A 15,588-nucleotide genomic window follows, 5' to 3' on the forward strand; every position below is an offset into this window, starting at 1 on the left:
AAAAGAGGCTGGGGTGGGTGGGTGAGACCATCTAGGAGCAGCTGCTCAGATTCCTCCAATGGGGTGCCTAGGGCAACCAAAAGACTGCTGGGGGAGAGAGAAAGGGTGGGATCTGAAATGCCACCATTACTCACATTTGTCTGCTTGAAGTGGTGAGAGTTCCACTCAAGAAGCAATAAACCCTTCCTTCACTTCAGGAGTTCACTAGGCTGTCCTTCTACATAGGAGGGTTCGGCACAGTTATTTTTCTCTTCTCTGAGCCTCTGTCTCCCCACCTGCAGAATGGGGATCCTCATCCCAGCTCAATTCACCCTATAGGTTCATCTGAGACTCACATTAAATCAAACTCACAGACAGGCTCTGGGGCCTGTCCAGCTCACAGTAGAGTCAGGGGTGTACCAGAGGGTCAGGCAGCTACTCAGCCACAGGAGATTTAGACAGGTTCAGAGACCATGGAGGACACTGGTGTTAATGCCTTAGGGGGCCTGTGTGATAACCCACTGTACCGACAGACTTCCTAAAGGGTGCTCTGAGATCCTGTGGAGAGGCTGCCTAGCCGGGAGCAGCACCCTCCCAGGCATCTTATGGGAGACCTGGGAGCCCCAGAGAAAAGCAGAGCTTCCCTTGCCCTCCCCAGGTGACCTCAAGCAAATACTCGACATGATTTGCAGTGCAAACAACTTGACTTTCTGTACCAAATGGGAGCTGGGATGGACATTTAGAGGAAGGAGGGAGAGGCCTGCCTCCTGCTCCCTCAAGCTCCTTCAGCTCCTCAGCATTCTTCCCTTATCTTCCTACCAATTAGAAATTCATCTGGAGTAGCATATTAATTAAATGACTTAATGTATGTACAGTGTAACAACAGTGCCTGACACAGTAAAAACTGAGGTAGTAATTATTATTGTCATTATTATTATTAATACTATTACTATAATGCCCCTCTGTTCAAATCCAAATATCACAGTCAGGATAAACTGTTACCAATCACTCACACCTTAGTGTGAATTAGTTAAAAACCACCTTGCTTTCCTGGTCATCCTGATCTAAAGTCAGCTTCTCTTTAGATGAAGGTGAATTTGGAGCTTGTTGTGTGTGGGGCATGATAAGCAAGACCTGGGCCACTGAGCATTGAATTTCAGGGTGATACACAGGTCTTCCTAGCCTGGGTGGAGAAGGTAGAAAGTAAGGGGTGAAAAGCCTTCAGGGGCTTGAGAATCTTCCCTAATTTTCAACTAAACCAGGTTTCTGGTTTGGGAGCAGGGAAACTCATAGAGGCAGGGATGAGATACCTGTCTGGAGCACAGACCTCTTCCTAAGACAGACAGCAGGAAGGAAGCAAGAGATCTGAGCTGTCCTGAGCCTGACTGCCCGCTCACCACCATGCTGAGTACTGCAGGGAGAGACTACAGAGATAGAGACAGGCTTGGAGCAGGGCGGGTTATGGGCAAAGAGTGGAAAATGAAGCCCTTCAGATGACAATGCTGGGCAAGGTGAGCTAATTTTCAGACAGGCCTGGGTGCGTCAGGACAGACAGGACAGGCTGAACTCTCAGGAACTGGCCATGCAGCAGGGGCCAGTATCCAAGCCATCAGAACCAAAAAGCAGAACAGAGGAGAGATGGTGGGCGGGGGAGGGAAGTGGATTGACAGGATCCCATAAGAATGGTGGGTAAAGTTAAAGCATAAGGCACTATGGTCAGCCTTATAGAAGAAATTCTTGGCCAGCAGAGGGAACAAACAAGAAAGTCCGGAGTCCTAAAGCTAAGTGTCTGCCTCTCTCAGAGGAACTAGTCCCAGCTCTGCCTCAAGGCAGCAAGCAGATTCCTGCTGAGAGTGTTCACTTGTAGTAGACCCCTCTCACCAGGAACAGGTTTCTGTACCCTATGGGCAGGCACCATCCCGCCCTATCCATATGCCTTGGAAAAGCTGCCCTTTGGGGCTCAGTTTGTGCATCTGTGAAATGGGCATGAGAGTGCCTACCTTGCCAGGCCACATGAGATTCCAAATAAGACACAGTCAATTCCCCCCTGAGCCACTATCTCTGAGGGCAGGGCTGAAACAAGCCCTTCTCTGGCCCAGGGACTGAGACATCATTTGCTGGGTGAACAGTTGATCACATTCTCACACCACACCACCCTAGATCCCTCACCGCTTGACCCACTGATTCCCCACCTCTGCTCCCTTTTTCATCCTGCCCTTCCCAGAGGAGGCTGTGCAAGCTGGGACAGGGTGGCCTTCACCACACACAGCACAGGCCTCTATTTCACCGGGCTTTAGGTTCCCTGTCTGCACAATGGTTATGCTGACCCAGAGGATCTTGCAGACCATCCAAGGGCCAGTGGCTCTTGGTGGGGAGAGGCTGTCTCATATTCTGACCTAATCTTTTTTTTTTTAATCCCCAACCAAGGACATTTTCATTGATTTTTAGAGAGAGAGGGGAAGGACGGAGGGAAGAAGAGAGAGTGAGAGTGAGAGCAAGAGAGAGAGAGAGAGACAGACAGACAGACAGACAGACAGACAGAGAAACATTGATGTGAGAGAGACACATCGCTTGGTTGCCTCCTACCCGCGCCACAACTGAGGCCAGAGATTGCACCCACAACCCAGGTATGTGCCCTGACTAGAATGGAACCTGTGACCTTTCAGTGTATGGGATAACACTCCTACCAACTTAGCCACACTGGCCAGGGCCTGCCCCAATCTTCATGGTCCATTCCTACCCTTGACACTGCCCACAGTGCACCCTGCCCAGCTCTCCTTCTAGCCCAGGATCCTGCATGGCCCTCTGAATGGAGGCCAGAGAAGAAGGTTGGGGGTGGGGGTGGGGTGAGCAAGAGCCATCTCTAGCACAATCCTATATAGTAAAGAGGTAATATGCAAATTGACCCTCACACCATCACACAAGATGGCCACCCCCATGTGGTCAAAGATGGCCACCACAAGATGGCCAGCAGGGGAGGGCAGTTGGGGGCAACAGGCCTGCAGAAGAGGGCAGTTAGGGGCAACCAGGCCTGCAGGTGAGGGCATTTGGGGGCAACCAGGCCTACAGGGGAGGGCAGTTGGGGGCGACCAGACTGGCAGGGGAGGGCAGTTGGGGGCAAACGGGCTGGCAGGGGAGCAGTTAGGCATTGATCAGGCTGGCAGGGGAGTGGTTAGGGGGTGATCCGGCTGACAGGCAGAAGCAGTTAGGGGCAATCAAGCAGGCAGGCAGGCAAGCAGTTGAGAGTCAGCAGTCCTGGATTGTGAGAGGGATGTCCCAGATTGGAGAGGATGCAGGCTGGGCTGAGGGACAACCCCCACCCCCCAGTGCACACATTTTGTGCATCAGGCCTCTAGTAACTAATAACCATCTGACAGACTGCATTGTATCTTTTCCAGCTTCTTGCCTACTGATCAGGGAGGATGCATGAGTGTGCATGTGCTCCTAGCCCTTGGGGTCCCAAGGCTCCCGAGTCAGTCAGGTTAGCAGAGGGATGGCATGCTGACAGCTCTGCTCCTCCCAGTGGGAGCCCCAGCTGCCCCAGCTTCTGCCCAAGGGGCCCAAGTATGGGGTTGCAGCTTCCTGGCTGGGACTGCAGGGAGTGGGAGAAGGATGTACCAAGTGTGGTCAGAATGGAGGAGGACTGGGACTGGCTGGAAACCTTGAGGACAAGGAGGTAGGAAACTCCTTTCCACAGGTTGTCAAGGAGGAGACAGGTTGTCCAGGAGCTGATAATGCCACAAGAACCCCAGTCTGAGAAGGGAGACCCAGCCCAGCTCTGGAGCCCATCTGAGGAGACCATGACCCTGCCTCACACCCACCTCTCAAGCCCTAACACTCTCCACCCCCTCTCCAAGGCCTTCCCTGACTCTCCTTCATCCCTCTCACAGCCAGGCCTCAAGATCAAGGACCAGCTCCCCTTACCAGTTACCCTGAACACTGGCCACAGTCTCCATCCATAAGTGGCTGGTCCAGCCACCCTCTCCCTGAACTAAAAAAAAAATCCCTCTATCCCCTTCTAAGTACCACAGGTATGTGCAAACACATACAAGTGGCAGCAATATTTCAATAGCCAACCCCACACAGGACACACACACCCTTATGCTTGAAAAAAGACGGGCATCCCAGGGGGCTCTGGTCCTAGAGATTCTAGATCAGACAGAAACCCCTGTAGGCAGGCAATTGTTCCTCCCCACACTTGGCAGGAAGGGTTGGCTTCTGGGGGAAGCTGGGAATGCCTGGAGTAACCTCCTCTATGTGATAGCCCTTTTGAGGATCTCAAAGGCATCAAGTCCTGAAGATAAGGCTTCCTCTGTGGCATCAGGAAGTCCTTCCTTATATCTACCTTAAATCAAATAAATTTTCTTTCCTTTCACTCAACAGACATTGAGGACCTGGGCCATGAAGGAAAGATTTGCTTTGTGCCAAGGGGAGTAAAAGAAAATGACTTTGGTGTCACCCTGGGTGGAGGTAGGGGGAAGCTTCTAATATCTCTGAGTGACTTAAACCATGGTAATTCCCCAGTCTTTCCAGGAAACTCTACCACCTCCCTCTGCCACACAGTCCAGTGACTGTCTCCCTGAGGAGTGGCTCCTACCCTGGGCTTTGGTCCTGTCTCAAAATTGAGTTAACTTAGCTGAGTCCCTACTGCAAGCTCCATCCTGAAATGGCAGTAATATCTTGAACTTCTTCTCTGTCTACCTTCTCTCAGAAACCCCTTCCCACTCCTGAGGCATCCTACCCAGACCCCAGACCCTGCCATCTTGCCTAAAATTCCACCACTAGGAATCTGTCCTATGTATCTGCATTCTCTGCATGGGGTTGCTATTACATGGCCTCAGCTCCCCAAAACTCCATCCCTCATCCCCAAACCCCAGGGGCTGGAGCTGGAGGTTTCAGTTGGAGATGGGAAACTTCTGCCATCTTCCATGCAATCAGCAGAGTATGGCAAAAATGACCTGTGATTCCAGGGGCCTTGCCTGAAGTCATCTAGACAGGGAGGCCCAGGGAGGGACCAGATCCCACTACAGGGCAGACTGGGGCAGGACTGAGGCTGGCCTTGGCCTTTAGACCACAGCCCAAGTTTGCAACACTGACATCTGCAGGAAAGGTGGGGAGATGCTACAGAGCCCTTCCTGGGAGACTGACCCAGATTTCTCTCCCTCTTTCTCAGCCACACAGGAGCAACCGAGTGAGTGTGTGAGTGTGTGAGTGTGTGAGAGTGTGTTTGTGTGTGTGTGTGTGTGTGTGTGTGTGTGTGTGTCCTCAGCACTGGCAGGGAGGAGGCTTGTTGAAAGTTCTGAAAATGAGAGAAATCCCCCCAAATTCCTTGCTGCTGTAACTAATAACTAAAATACACTCTTGACAATAAGGTGAGCCCTCCAGCCTGACCATGCTGCCAGGAGCTAAAGCCCTAGGCCTGGCTGTCTGGGGACAGCCCCAGGCCCTGAGTGTTCAGGGCTGAGCCCAGACCCCACTCTCTGCCTTCCTGGCCTGTCCTTTCTGGGCAGTTTCCCACAGGTCCCCCTGCTGCTTCCCTGGGAGGCAGTGAGCTCCCCATCATGGGGGCTAGACAAACAGCAGAGAGAGGGTACCTACCTGTCAGGATCCCATGGCAGGCACTTAGGGATAGGTGGGGAGGAGATGAGCACAAAAAAGAGCTGGATGGTACCTCTTGGCCTGAGCTGTCTGCTTGATGCCCACCTCCACCCACAGTGCCTATCCTCAGAAGGCCAGACCTCAGGACTCAGGGGAGAGCTGTGTGAGGGGTAGGGCATAGCTGGGCCTAGGCTGGGCAGAGGAAGTTTGGGAGTTTTCTGGCTCAGGTGGGAGGAAAAGATTGTGTCCTGAGGGGCTGCTGGCATGACCAGCACACATATGAATGCAGAACTATACTCCCAGGGATACACTCCTTCAGACACATGGACAAGCAGCTGGACACACATAAAAGTATGAACAGAAGTAGGCCTTAGCTCATATGAGCATAAGCTTATGTACACAGGCCGACGTGCATGTGCATGCCTGTGTACACGGGAACATGGCTGGGAGTGCTTGGCTCCCTCATTGACTGCTCTGGGCTTCATGATGCACATGCAATTTTATCCAGAGACCAGTCACGAGATGCTCCAGTCAAATCCTAGAAAACCTTCCACAACTAAGACTCCAGAGGGAAGCCTCCTCCTCTGCCAACATTCCAGGCCCATTGTCTGCCCTCTGCCCTCCTGCACCACCTCCTCTCCAGCTAGGCCTTCTCTGCACCATGCAGTGTGTCCACCCTGGCTCTGTCTTGGACCCTGAGACCTGGGGGTATTTTCCTTATGGAAGATCCCAACATTGGCTGAAGGGCAAGAGGAAACCTATATCGTGTGTGACACTGGGCAGGGCTCGGCCACTGTCGGGCCTCAGTCTCTCTTCTGCCCACTAGAGGGATTGCTATGAAGGCTGGGAGCTCTGATGGCCAGGGGGTATGGCCCAGGTGGATGCAGCCACAGTCACAGGTGCCCTCCAGGCCAGTGCAGACAAGGGCATCTAGTTCCTAAGCCCAAGGAGCCTCCCAGTATAGTCAGGATATCTTTGTCCTCACACACTTCTTCACAGATGGGGACCACCCCACCTCCTCACAGACACTGACCTGCCCACACTTCACCCTACACTGGGCAGGAAAGGAGAAGTGTGAGCCTTCCTGCCACTGTCTTGGACTGTGGCCATTTGTAGAAGACCTAACCTTTAGGGATTGCCTCTCCAGTGGTCCCAGTACCTGTAGGAGGTGGGGCACCTATCCTTCTAAAAGCTCCCACAGCTGTCCCTACCCCATCTCTACAACTGAGCTTACCCACTTGGGTATTTCATAATTGAACTCTGCTTCTTCCTGACTCCAACCTGCTCTCTCAGACTCAGAGCCATTGAACGGTCTGTTCCCTTTGCTTGTGGTGACCTTCCCTCTCTGTCAGCTTAAAAATGCCTCCTTCTCCTTAATGAACCATTCACATTTCCTCCTCTATGCCACCTTCCTCCCCACCCATCCACATGCATGCAATGCTCTAGTACTGCCTCCACTGGGCCCGTTTTATTCTGCATTGCTCAGGTCCGGTTATGCTGACAAAGGCTATGGGCTCTGCCAGGGCATGGCTGAGACCCTCTGTGGAGCCTGGCACTGAGCACACAGCATCCAGCAAGTGTCTGTTAAATGAATGAACAAATGAATGGATGAACAAACGAATAAATGATGTGAATATGTGAACATTCTTACCAAGTCCCAGCATGAGTGAAGACACAAGTTTCAAAGGTCTCCTTGAAGGGGCAGCTCCGCAGGTAAGGCTGTGTCTCTCTGTCTCAGGGAGCCCTGCAGGCTGATGCTGTCCCCTCCTTCAGCAAATACCACTAGTGAGGCATACAGTGGGTGTCCCTCTCAGTAGAGGGTGTACAGTACTCTGGAGGCAACAGGCACTTAATCTGAGAGCCATAGGAGGGACCACCTGTGGGATGCAGAGCTCAGACAGTGTGTGGCTGCCCCCACTCCCTCATTTCCTGATTATGAGCACCCGTTGCGGCGCCAGCCTTGGGCTGGGGCTAGGGGACCCAGGAAAACATGGCCCCTGCCTGCTCTGGGAGCTCGTGGAGAAGAGAAGCAGGTGCAGGAAATGACCTAATGGACAGATTAGGGTGGCAGCTCAGTGGAGCCACACGGCCTGGTTCACTCAGCCACCACTTAGCAGCCCTCATAACAACACTTGGCTTCCTCTGCTCAAGGAACCAAAGGATCTAAAGGAATCTGGGCAGAGGAACACCAGAGGCAAGCAATACAGTTGGAATGGAGGTGGGGAGATATAGACTCAAGAATTTCCTAGAGGGGAGGGAAGAGGGGAAGCTTAAAGCAGATGGCTAAGGAGGTTCCTAGGGGTCTTAGCCCTTCTGTTTGAACCAGCACATGGCTAAGGGGACTTATGCAGTGACCTGTGAGGCCAGCATCAGCAGGGGTGTTCAGATCTGAATGTGCAGTGCTGGGGATGGGGGCATTCTTCCAGCTGGAAAAGAAGGGCAAAGGGCTGGGGAGCGTCTCTCCTCCCTCTGGCTACCTGAGGGCCTCGGGCTATTGCCCAAGGCTTTCCAAGGGGTATGGAAGCCGCTCTTTAATCTAAGCCATCCTGGCAGTACAGGGAGAAACAAGGGGTCATGGGGTAAAGGAGGCAACCTGGGAAGTGAACTCCCTTGGGATATATGGGATAAGAGACACTCGGTGGGCTGTGCTCAAGGAAAGCAAGTGCCTGGTGGAGGTGTGGAGAATGTGGACCTTCTGCTCAGCCCCCATCCCTGCTTCTCCTTCTCCCTACCTAAAACCACCCCCCATCAGCCTTGTCAGTGTGACATTAATGGGCTGATATTAATAAGCTGGAGCTCCTCCATTTGACTGCCAGATCGGGCTGCAGCTGTGGAAAAATTGCTAATTAGAGTCACAATAAGGAAAAAACAATGATCGACATCAATATTATTGCCTCCTGTGGTTCCCTGACTATTGATTTGGGGCCATCTCTCCAGGACAATGCTGAATGACTACAGGAGAGAAAAGCTTCATTTGGAGAAGGCAGCTGGATTCATTCTTGAAACCGGGGCCTGTTCCCTCTGGGCAGGGGCTGAGCGCAAGGGGTCCATGTTCCGGGAGGGGGAGCTAGTGATCTTGTGGAAAGTCCAAGGGACTTTAAGCTTGTCTCTAGACCTCAACTGCCAAATGGGTACAATAATTCCAGCCCTGCCTACATTACACAATATGGGGGAGTGAACAAAGTGCAAAGGCAAGCTTTAGGAGAGTGATCTCAGTGCAAAAGCAGGGGCTTTGTGGGCTGGAGGAGACAGGTGGGGCAGCTGAGGGGCTGGGCAGCACTGACTAAGTGACGGACATATCTCAGCTCAATCAACTCTCAGAAGCTAAACCCTCCCCACCCTCCTGGCCCCCATCAAGCACTCAAAACTTTGTGGGAATCAAACAAACGCTAAAGTCAGAGAGAAGAAAGGCAAAAGCTTGGCACAAATGTGCAGCTGCCATCTAGTGTCCCTGAGCCTCTGAGTTGTGAGGATCACACGCACAGCCAAGTTCATAAATGAATGTGTTCAGGCTGGAAACAGGCCATGCACACATGCACACACTTGCAGCATCTTAGGCCAAAAGCCGAGCATGGACCATGGAAACCGCTTCCTGTTGAGAAGAAACTAAAGAGCCCCATGTGGTCTCCCAGGCACAGGTGGCCTCTGAAGCCATAACTAAGCCAAGCAGCAGTGATGAGGCTGGGAAGCAAAGCCCAGCAGGGCCTGAATATTTCACAGGAGATTTTGCTTCACAAAAAATCCCTTCTTTGCCTATGTGCATGTCAGGGTGCAATTACCCATTAGATCAGGAGGCTATGTGTGTAGCTCCAGGTCTGGGCCCTCACTCTGCCTCAGGCCTGGTCTAACCTGGTGGGACCCATCTACCTCTTACCTTCCTGTGAAATAGGGAAAATTGGATGCCATTTTGGGACACAGGGTGTCCTGGCTCAGGGTCACCTCTGTCCTAGATCCTCAGACTGCCCCCAGCTGAGGAAGGGCCAAAGTCTCCCACCCTTTTGTCCACCCACCTCGGGTTCTCTCTGCAGGGGCTTAAAGACCACTGGCAATCTCACTCTTTCATATTCCCCCTCTCCTCCAAATCATCAAGCTCTTTACAGTTCCCTAAGGAAACAACAGAGACCAAAAAGAGAGAAGGCAAGCACCCAAGGAAGGGACAGAGGCCATCTCAGCTGGTCCCTGGAGCCCCTCCCCTCACAGGGCTAGCCCACTAGAGCGGGAAAGGGGAGGGGATTCACACCTCCCTGTTTCGCCTACCAGGAGCACTCTTCTTCACTCCTTTTGCCCTAGAAAATATCCACTGGGCATAAGCGAAGATCAGGTATCTCCTTCAGGAAGCCCTCCAGGACAACCTCCCTGGGCCAGGAGCCTTCTCTGGCTCTACAGCCCCTTATGCTTCCCTCCATCACTGTTCCACAATCAAGGCTGAAAACTTAGATGCCTATAGGGGACAGAGAGGAAATGACAGTGAGTGAATGGGTGCAGGTAATGCAATCAGGAGTGGGCAGGACTTGAAAAGTGGAGAGCATATGCCCTAAGGCCGTGGTCGGCAAACTGCGGCTCCGGAGCCACATGTGGCACTTTGGCCCCTTGAGTGTGGCTCTTCCACAAAATACCACGGCCTGGGTGAGTCTATTTTGAAGAAGTGGCGTTAGAAGAAGTTTAAGTTTAAAAAATTTGGCTCTCAAAAGAAATTTCAATCGTTGTACTGTTGATATTTGGCTCTGTTGACTAATGCATTTGCCGACCACTGCCCTAAGGTGTTAACACCAAGTCACTTTATAGCCCAGCAATTACACTCCAGGGATAAACCCAACCCACAAAGACCATTACACAAATGTTCATAGCAGTATTATTTATAAATGCCAAAAAGTACAAACAGTCCACATGTTCCTGAATGAACATATAAACAAATGTGGCATAGCAATAAAATGGAATATTATTGGGTCATAACAAAAAATGAAAATATTGATCCATGGTACCACATAGATAAATGTCGAACTTATTATGCTAAAGTAAAGAAGACAGACATAAAGGCCACATATCGTATGATTCCACTTACATAAACTATCCAGAAAGGTAAATCCATAGAGACAGGAAGATTAGTGACTGCCAGGGCTTAGGGGATGGAGAGAGGGGACTGCTAATAAGTATACGGTTTCCTTTTGAGGTGATATAGTGCTCTGGATTTAGTGATGAAATGTTGTACAATCTTGTGAATATACTAAAAAAGACTGAATTGTACACTTTAAAATGGTGAGTTACATATTATATCTCAATTTACCAAAAAAAAAATTGTTTAAAATGAAACAAAACACATTCACAAGCCACATCCCTGGTCAGAGCCCCCAGTTTTCAACCTCTAGCTCATACATCTGTTACCCCCAAGAATGGTGAGTCAGCCCTACCTGGGGGCTCTCCATTGCCCTCAGAGCTGGCACCCCAAGGTCAGGTATCTAAGCCATAGCAGTGACAACTGCAGCCTATTACCCCAGAATACATTTTGTGCTTTGCAAAACCTCCCTCAGATGGCTCTGGTCCAGAGTCACAGCCATGTCTCAAACAAGGCAACTAAGGCCCAGGTTCAAGGTTACCTGTCCTAAAGTGACATGGCAAGCTGGAGGCAGAACTGAGAAGAGAGGCCAGGCTGGTGGGCAGAGGCAGGTGAACACAAAAGTGCAGGCAACTCTGCTGCTGCTTCCTGCCTCAAGGCCCTTCAGGTCCCATGGCAGGCCTCAGAATCAAATGTATCTGATGGATCTGGTCTTAGTTCCCTTTGGGGCCCTAAAGGCAGCTCAGACATGGCAACAAGGCCTCTGCCCCTCACTCCTTCTTCAGCACCACCCGCCCCCCTCCCAGGAGCCGCAGTGGATTCCTACAATCCCCAGACATGGCCAGCACCATAACTTAAACACCTAGTCTCTCAGAGACCCAGAATAGCTTGACTGGATGCTCTGGGTTGCCAGGGACACAGGCTTGTCAGAGAGCTTCAAGTGTAGAAAGACTTAGGTAGAGTGACCAACCATCCTGGAACCTAGAGCTGCTGAAACTGGGACAGTCCTGGGCAAGATGGGGCAGTTGGCCACCACACCTCAGAGAACCCCATCCCCTTCCTCTGCCTTAGTGGGTGAGCCATGGGTTGCGGGAGGGAGCTCCTCTCCTGAGAGGCCTTCTGTCCCTTCCTCTCGTGCTTACCTTCTCTATGTCTCAGTCATCCTCCCTCCCAGAACCTTCCATTAGCAGAAAGGAATCAGCTCTCTTTCAGCTTCTCCTTCAGATCCTTCAAGGAAAGCAGGTTTCTGGAACCAGCCCCTTGAGCACCCTGTGTCTGTGGAGATGCCCCCAGGGCCATTAGGCAGAGGGAACAGATGGTAGGATAAGGCCCTTTACTCCTTCAGCCATGGCCTCCCTGTAGACAGTCAGCCCCTGGAGGGCAGAGAACTAGTTTCTGTTTGGTTCACAGCTGTGCCTCTGGTCTAGAAGGCTAGGTGCCCATTAAATATTTGCTGAATGAATGATTGAGTCCATTTTCCACTTTAGGCTTCCCTATGATAGGTTTGAACTGAAGAAAAAAAAGTTTGGAAACTACTAGCCTCAGGAATAAATTCTAAGGTCTTCAGCTGGCCATGGAGGTCTCCTCCATATGACCCCTCACACCCTCCAGCCTTCCCCCAACTCACTGACGGGCCCCACCCCAACACCACCAGAGACCCAGGCCTTTGCTCATGTAGGTCCCCTTCCTAGAGCACTCTCAGCCTGTTCCTGGGCACCAGCTCAGCTCCTCACCTCCCAGAAGTCTCACTTGGTCATGACCTGGCCCCTTTCTCGCATTACCTCCCCTGCTGAGCCCTGGCAGTGTATTTGGGAGGATGTGCTGGTGAGAATGAAGGAAGAGCTGAAGGTTGTGCTTGACTGCAGGTTACCCAGGACCTGGGCAGCCTCGAGCTGAAGGGGTGTCTGGGTGTCTCAGGGTCTGACTGCCAGCATTTGGGAGCAAGGCCAGGGTTGGCTGACGGGGGAAGGGACAGGAAAAGAGAGAGGGGGAGGGAGAAGGAAAGCAGGATAGGGAAGAGGAGGGAAAAAGATAGGGAGGAAAACGGGAGATGAGGGAAGAGCTGCTCTTAGCCCCAGTGTTCCAGAAAGGCTAAGACAGCGATGAAGCGATTGGACAGCTGGTCACATGACATCACCCAAAGACACCTATTAATCCTCCTGTACAGACTGAAGGGGGAAGGAAGCTCTTCTGGGGAAAAATGTCTGTTTTAGACAAGCAGTCACATCTTTCTACTCCCCTGTCCTCATGCACCAGTGGGGTAGGAAGCAACCTGGTACTATCTTGACCTCTTGTTATGTCTTCCTTTAGCCTAAGAAGTTCAGCTGCCCTCTGGGTGACCTCTAGGGTTAGACCCTCATGACCCTGGTTACAGATTGAGCCCTGACCCTTGTCCTATAGTGAGCCCTGATCCTAGCCATATATTAAACCTTGAGCCTGATCACACATTGAGCCCCAATCCTGTTTACACACTGAGTCCTAATCCTGCTCACACACTGAATCCAGACCCTGCCCACACACTGAGCCCTGGCCCTAACAGGGTATACCAGCCTGAACTAAAGGGCGATTCAGGGCCCTTAGCCTCTCCTCCTACTACTCCTCAGAGCAGATGACAGATCCAGTCTGTGGGTGTCAAGAGACAGGTCCCAGCATTGAGTGACTGCTGGCAGCTGTCCCAAGGTGGCTCACGGGTGGCTGATCTGACCTTCTCAAGATCAAGACTGAGAATGTGATTAGCCTCCTCTGATACCAGGCCACAGCAGTGTCTATGAGCCCAGCCATTGGTTTCTACAGAGAAGATGCTTTCTCCCCAAGCCCCCCCACTTCACCCTCACCCCACCCCAACACCTCCCATAGGGATCCAGCTCCACCTCCTTCACTTCCTCACATGTCCCAAAAAAGCTGTGAATTGCTGGAAACCTGCCCCTCCCTTCACTTCACACTGATTCCCATTCAGTGTCCTCAGTTCTCGTCAACTAATCCTTAAGGAGGTGTTAACAGATAATTAAGATGTCAGCTATAAACTTAAAGTGTGATTCCCCACTAGGATCATTTTGGTTTTAACAGGTTGCTCTTAGAAATTGGGAAAACCTTTAAGACCCAGTAATATGGCAGAGTGGGGTTTGGGGGTGTTTGGTGCCTGGAGCCCTTCAGGCCTTCCTGGAACCTTCTTTCCCTCCCCTTCACCCAGGGTCAACAGAATGCAGGCTCTGGAGCCCAGAGAGTTGCCTTTCATTCTCAGCTCCACCTACCTCTCTGAACCTCAGATTCTTTGTCTGCAAATGGGTATATAGAATACCAACCTTGCAGAATTGTGACAAAGTCCTTCATACTTGAGAACTCCCAAGGTCCCTAATCTCCCCTTGCCTGTCCCTCATTGAAGGTAACTGTGTCAGCTCTCCTGCTTCCCACCTCCTCACACTCTACCCTCAATCAATCACCAAATATGCCCATTCTCTCCATTTCTTAAATGAATTCAATTGATCTCTACCCAGGCAAAGATCAATGGAATCAATCACCAAGGCTTGGACAGATACGAGACTATGGGGACACTGAGCAGGTGATGGGAATGGAGCTTCAGAGAAGCAGGGAAAGAATGGCTTACTCAATAAACAGTGTCAAAAAAGCTGGTCATTCAGGGGAAAAACACTTAGATCCCTACCTCAAACCACACACATTAAAACATTCTGGATGAACAGAAATTTAAAGATTATTAAGTATCATAAACAACTAAAAAACAATATTTTCAAAACTTTGCAGTGGAAAAGAGTGACAGACTTGACCACAGGACAATTTAAAACTTTATAGGGGTTTAAAAAACCCCACAGACACCATAAACTTAAATCTAAACAAAATGAAATAAAAACCAGGAAACTATGAAAAAATATTTGCAACATATGACAGATAAAGGGTTAAATCCCTTACCCTCCTATAAATCAATTTGCTCTTGCAAGTCAATAAGATGCATTTCACACACACACCATTCCCCATCACTGAAACCAAGGTTGTCTGTGACCTCCTCAGAGCTAATGCATGATCAATGCTCAGTCTACATCTTACTTGACCTCACACTTGAAACACAGCTTGCCCTTGGCTTCCAGGACACCACACTTGCTTGGTTCTTGTCCACCTCGCTTGTTGCTCCTATTCAGTAAACTTTTTGATTCCTCCTCAACTCCTCAACTTCTAGCTGAAGGAGGCCCCAGGGCTGGGTCTTTGGTCCTTTTCTTTTCTACCTAGTTTCAATACCTTGATGCTCATTCAATTTCATGATTTTAAATACCATCTTTATACTAATGACCCAAAATTTGTATCTCTAGCCCAGGCCTATTCCCTAAATTCCAGCCTCATTTATTCAACTGTCAACTCCACATTTGTATGTGGATATCTACTGGCACCTCAACCTTAACAGTCCACAGCCAGGGTCTGCTCATCAGTGTGCCCTCTTGGCAGTCACACAGGGTCTCACAGTCAGGAGGGCTGCAGGCTTGGTTTAATGCTCTACAGTCACCACTTGGAAATTCTTTTTTTTTTTTTTTAAAGCCTCACCCAAGAACATGTTTTTATTGATTTTTAGAGACAAAGGAAGTGGGAGGGGGGAGAGAAAGACAGAGAAACATCAATGTGAGAGAGAAACACCAATTAGTTGCCTCCCATGTGCACCCTGACAGGGGATGGAACCAGCAACCTTTTGGTATACAGGATGACACTCCAACCAACCGAGCCACCTGGCCAGGCACCACTTGGGAATTTTCAATAATTTTTTTAAACAGAGAGCCACCCATTTTCATTTTGCTCTGGGCCCCACACACTATGTAGCTAATCCTGTCCACAGTGGAAGTTCCCCACTCCAAACCCACTACTCCCTATTCTCCACTCTATCTCTGTTGTTGGCAGCCCCACTCTTCTAGGTATTTGGGCCAAAACCATTGGAATCATTGTTATGGACTGAATATTTG

At 50.7% G+C, this 15,588-nt stretch overlaps 1 protein-coding gene across 8 annotated transcripts in view; it reads right to left on the reverse strand.

The window, feature by feature from the left end:
* LINGO1 (leucine rich repeat and Ig domain containing 1) overlaps window positions 1-15,588 on the reverse strand; it is a 248,378-nt gene that overhangs the window by 45,064 nt on the left and 187,726 nt on the right. Inside the window, exon 1 of one of the 8 annotated variants that reach the window (XM_080677260.1) lies at window positions 7,229-7,359. The exons of the other annotated variants lie outside the window; for them this stretch is intronic. The gene's annotated coding sequence lies outside the window, so the exon portion shown is untranslated. Of the gene's footprint in view, window positions 1-7,228; window positions 7,360-15,588 lie in introns of those variants that run through there. 8 annotated transcript variants of the gene reach the window in all.

This window comes from Plecotus auritus (genome assembly GCF_963455305.1).
Source record: "Plecotus auritus genome assembly, chromosome: 1".
NCBI classification, from domain to species: domain Eukaryota; kingdom Metazoa; phylum Chordata; class Mammalia; order Chiroptera; family Vespertilionidae; genus Plecotus; species Plecotus auritus.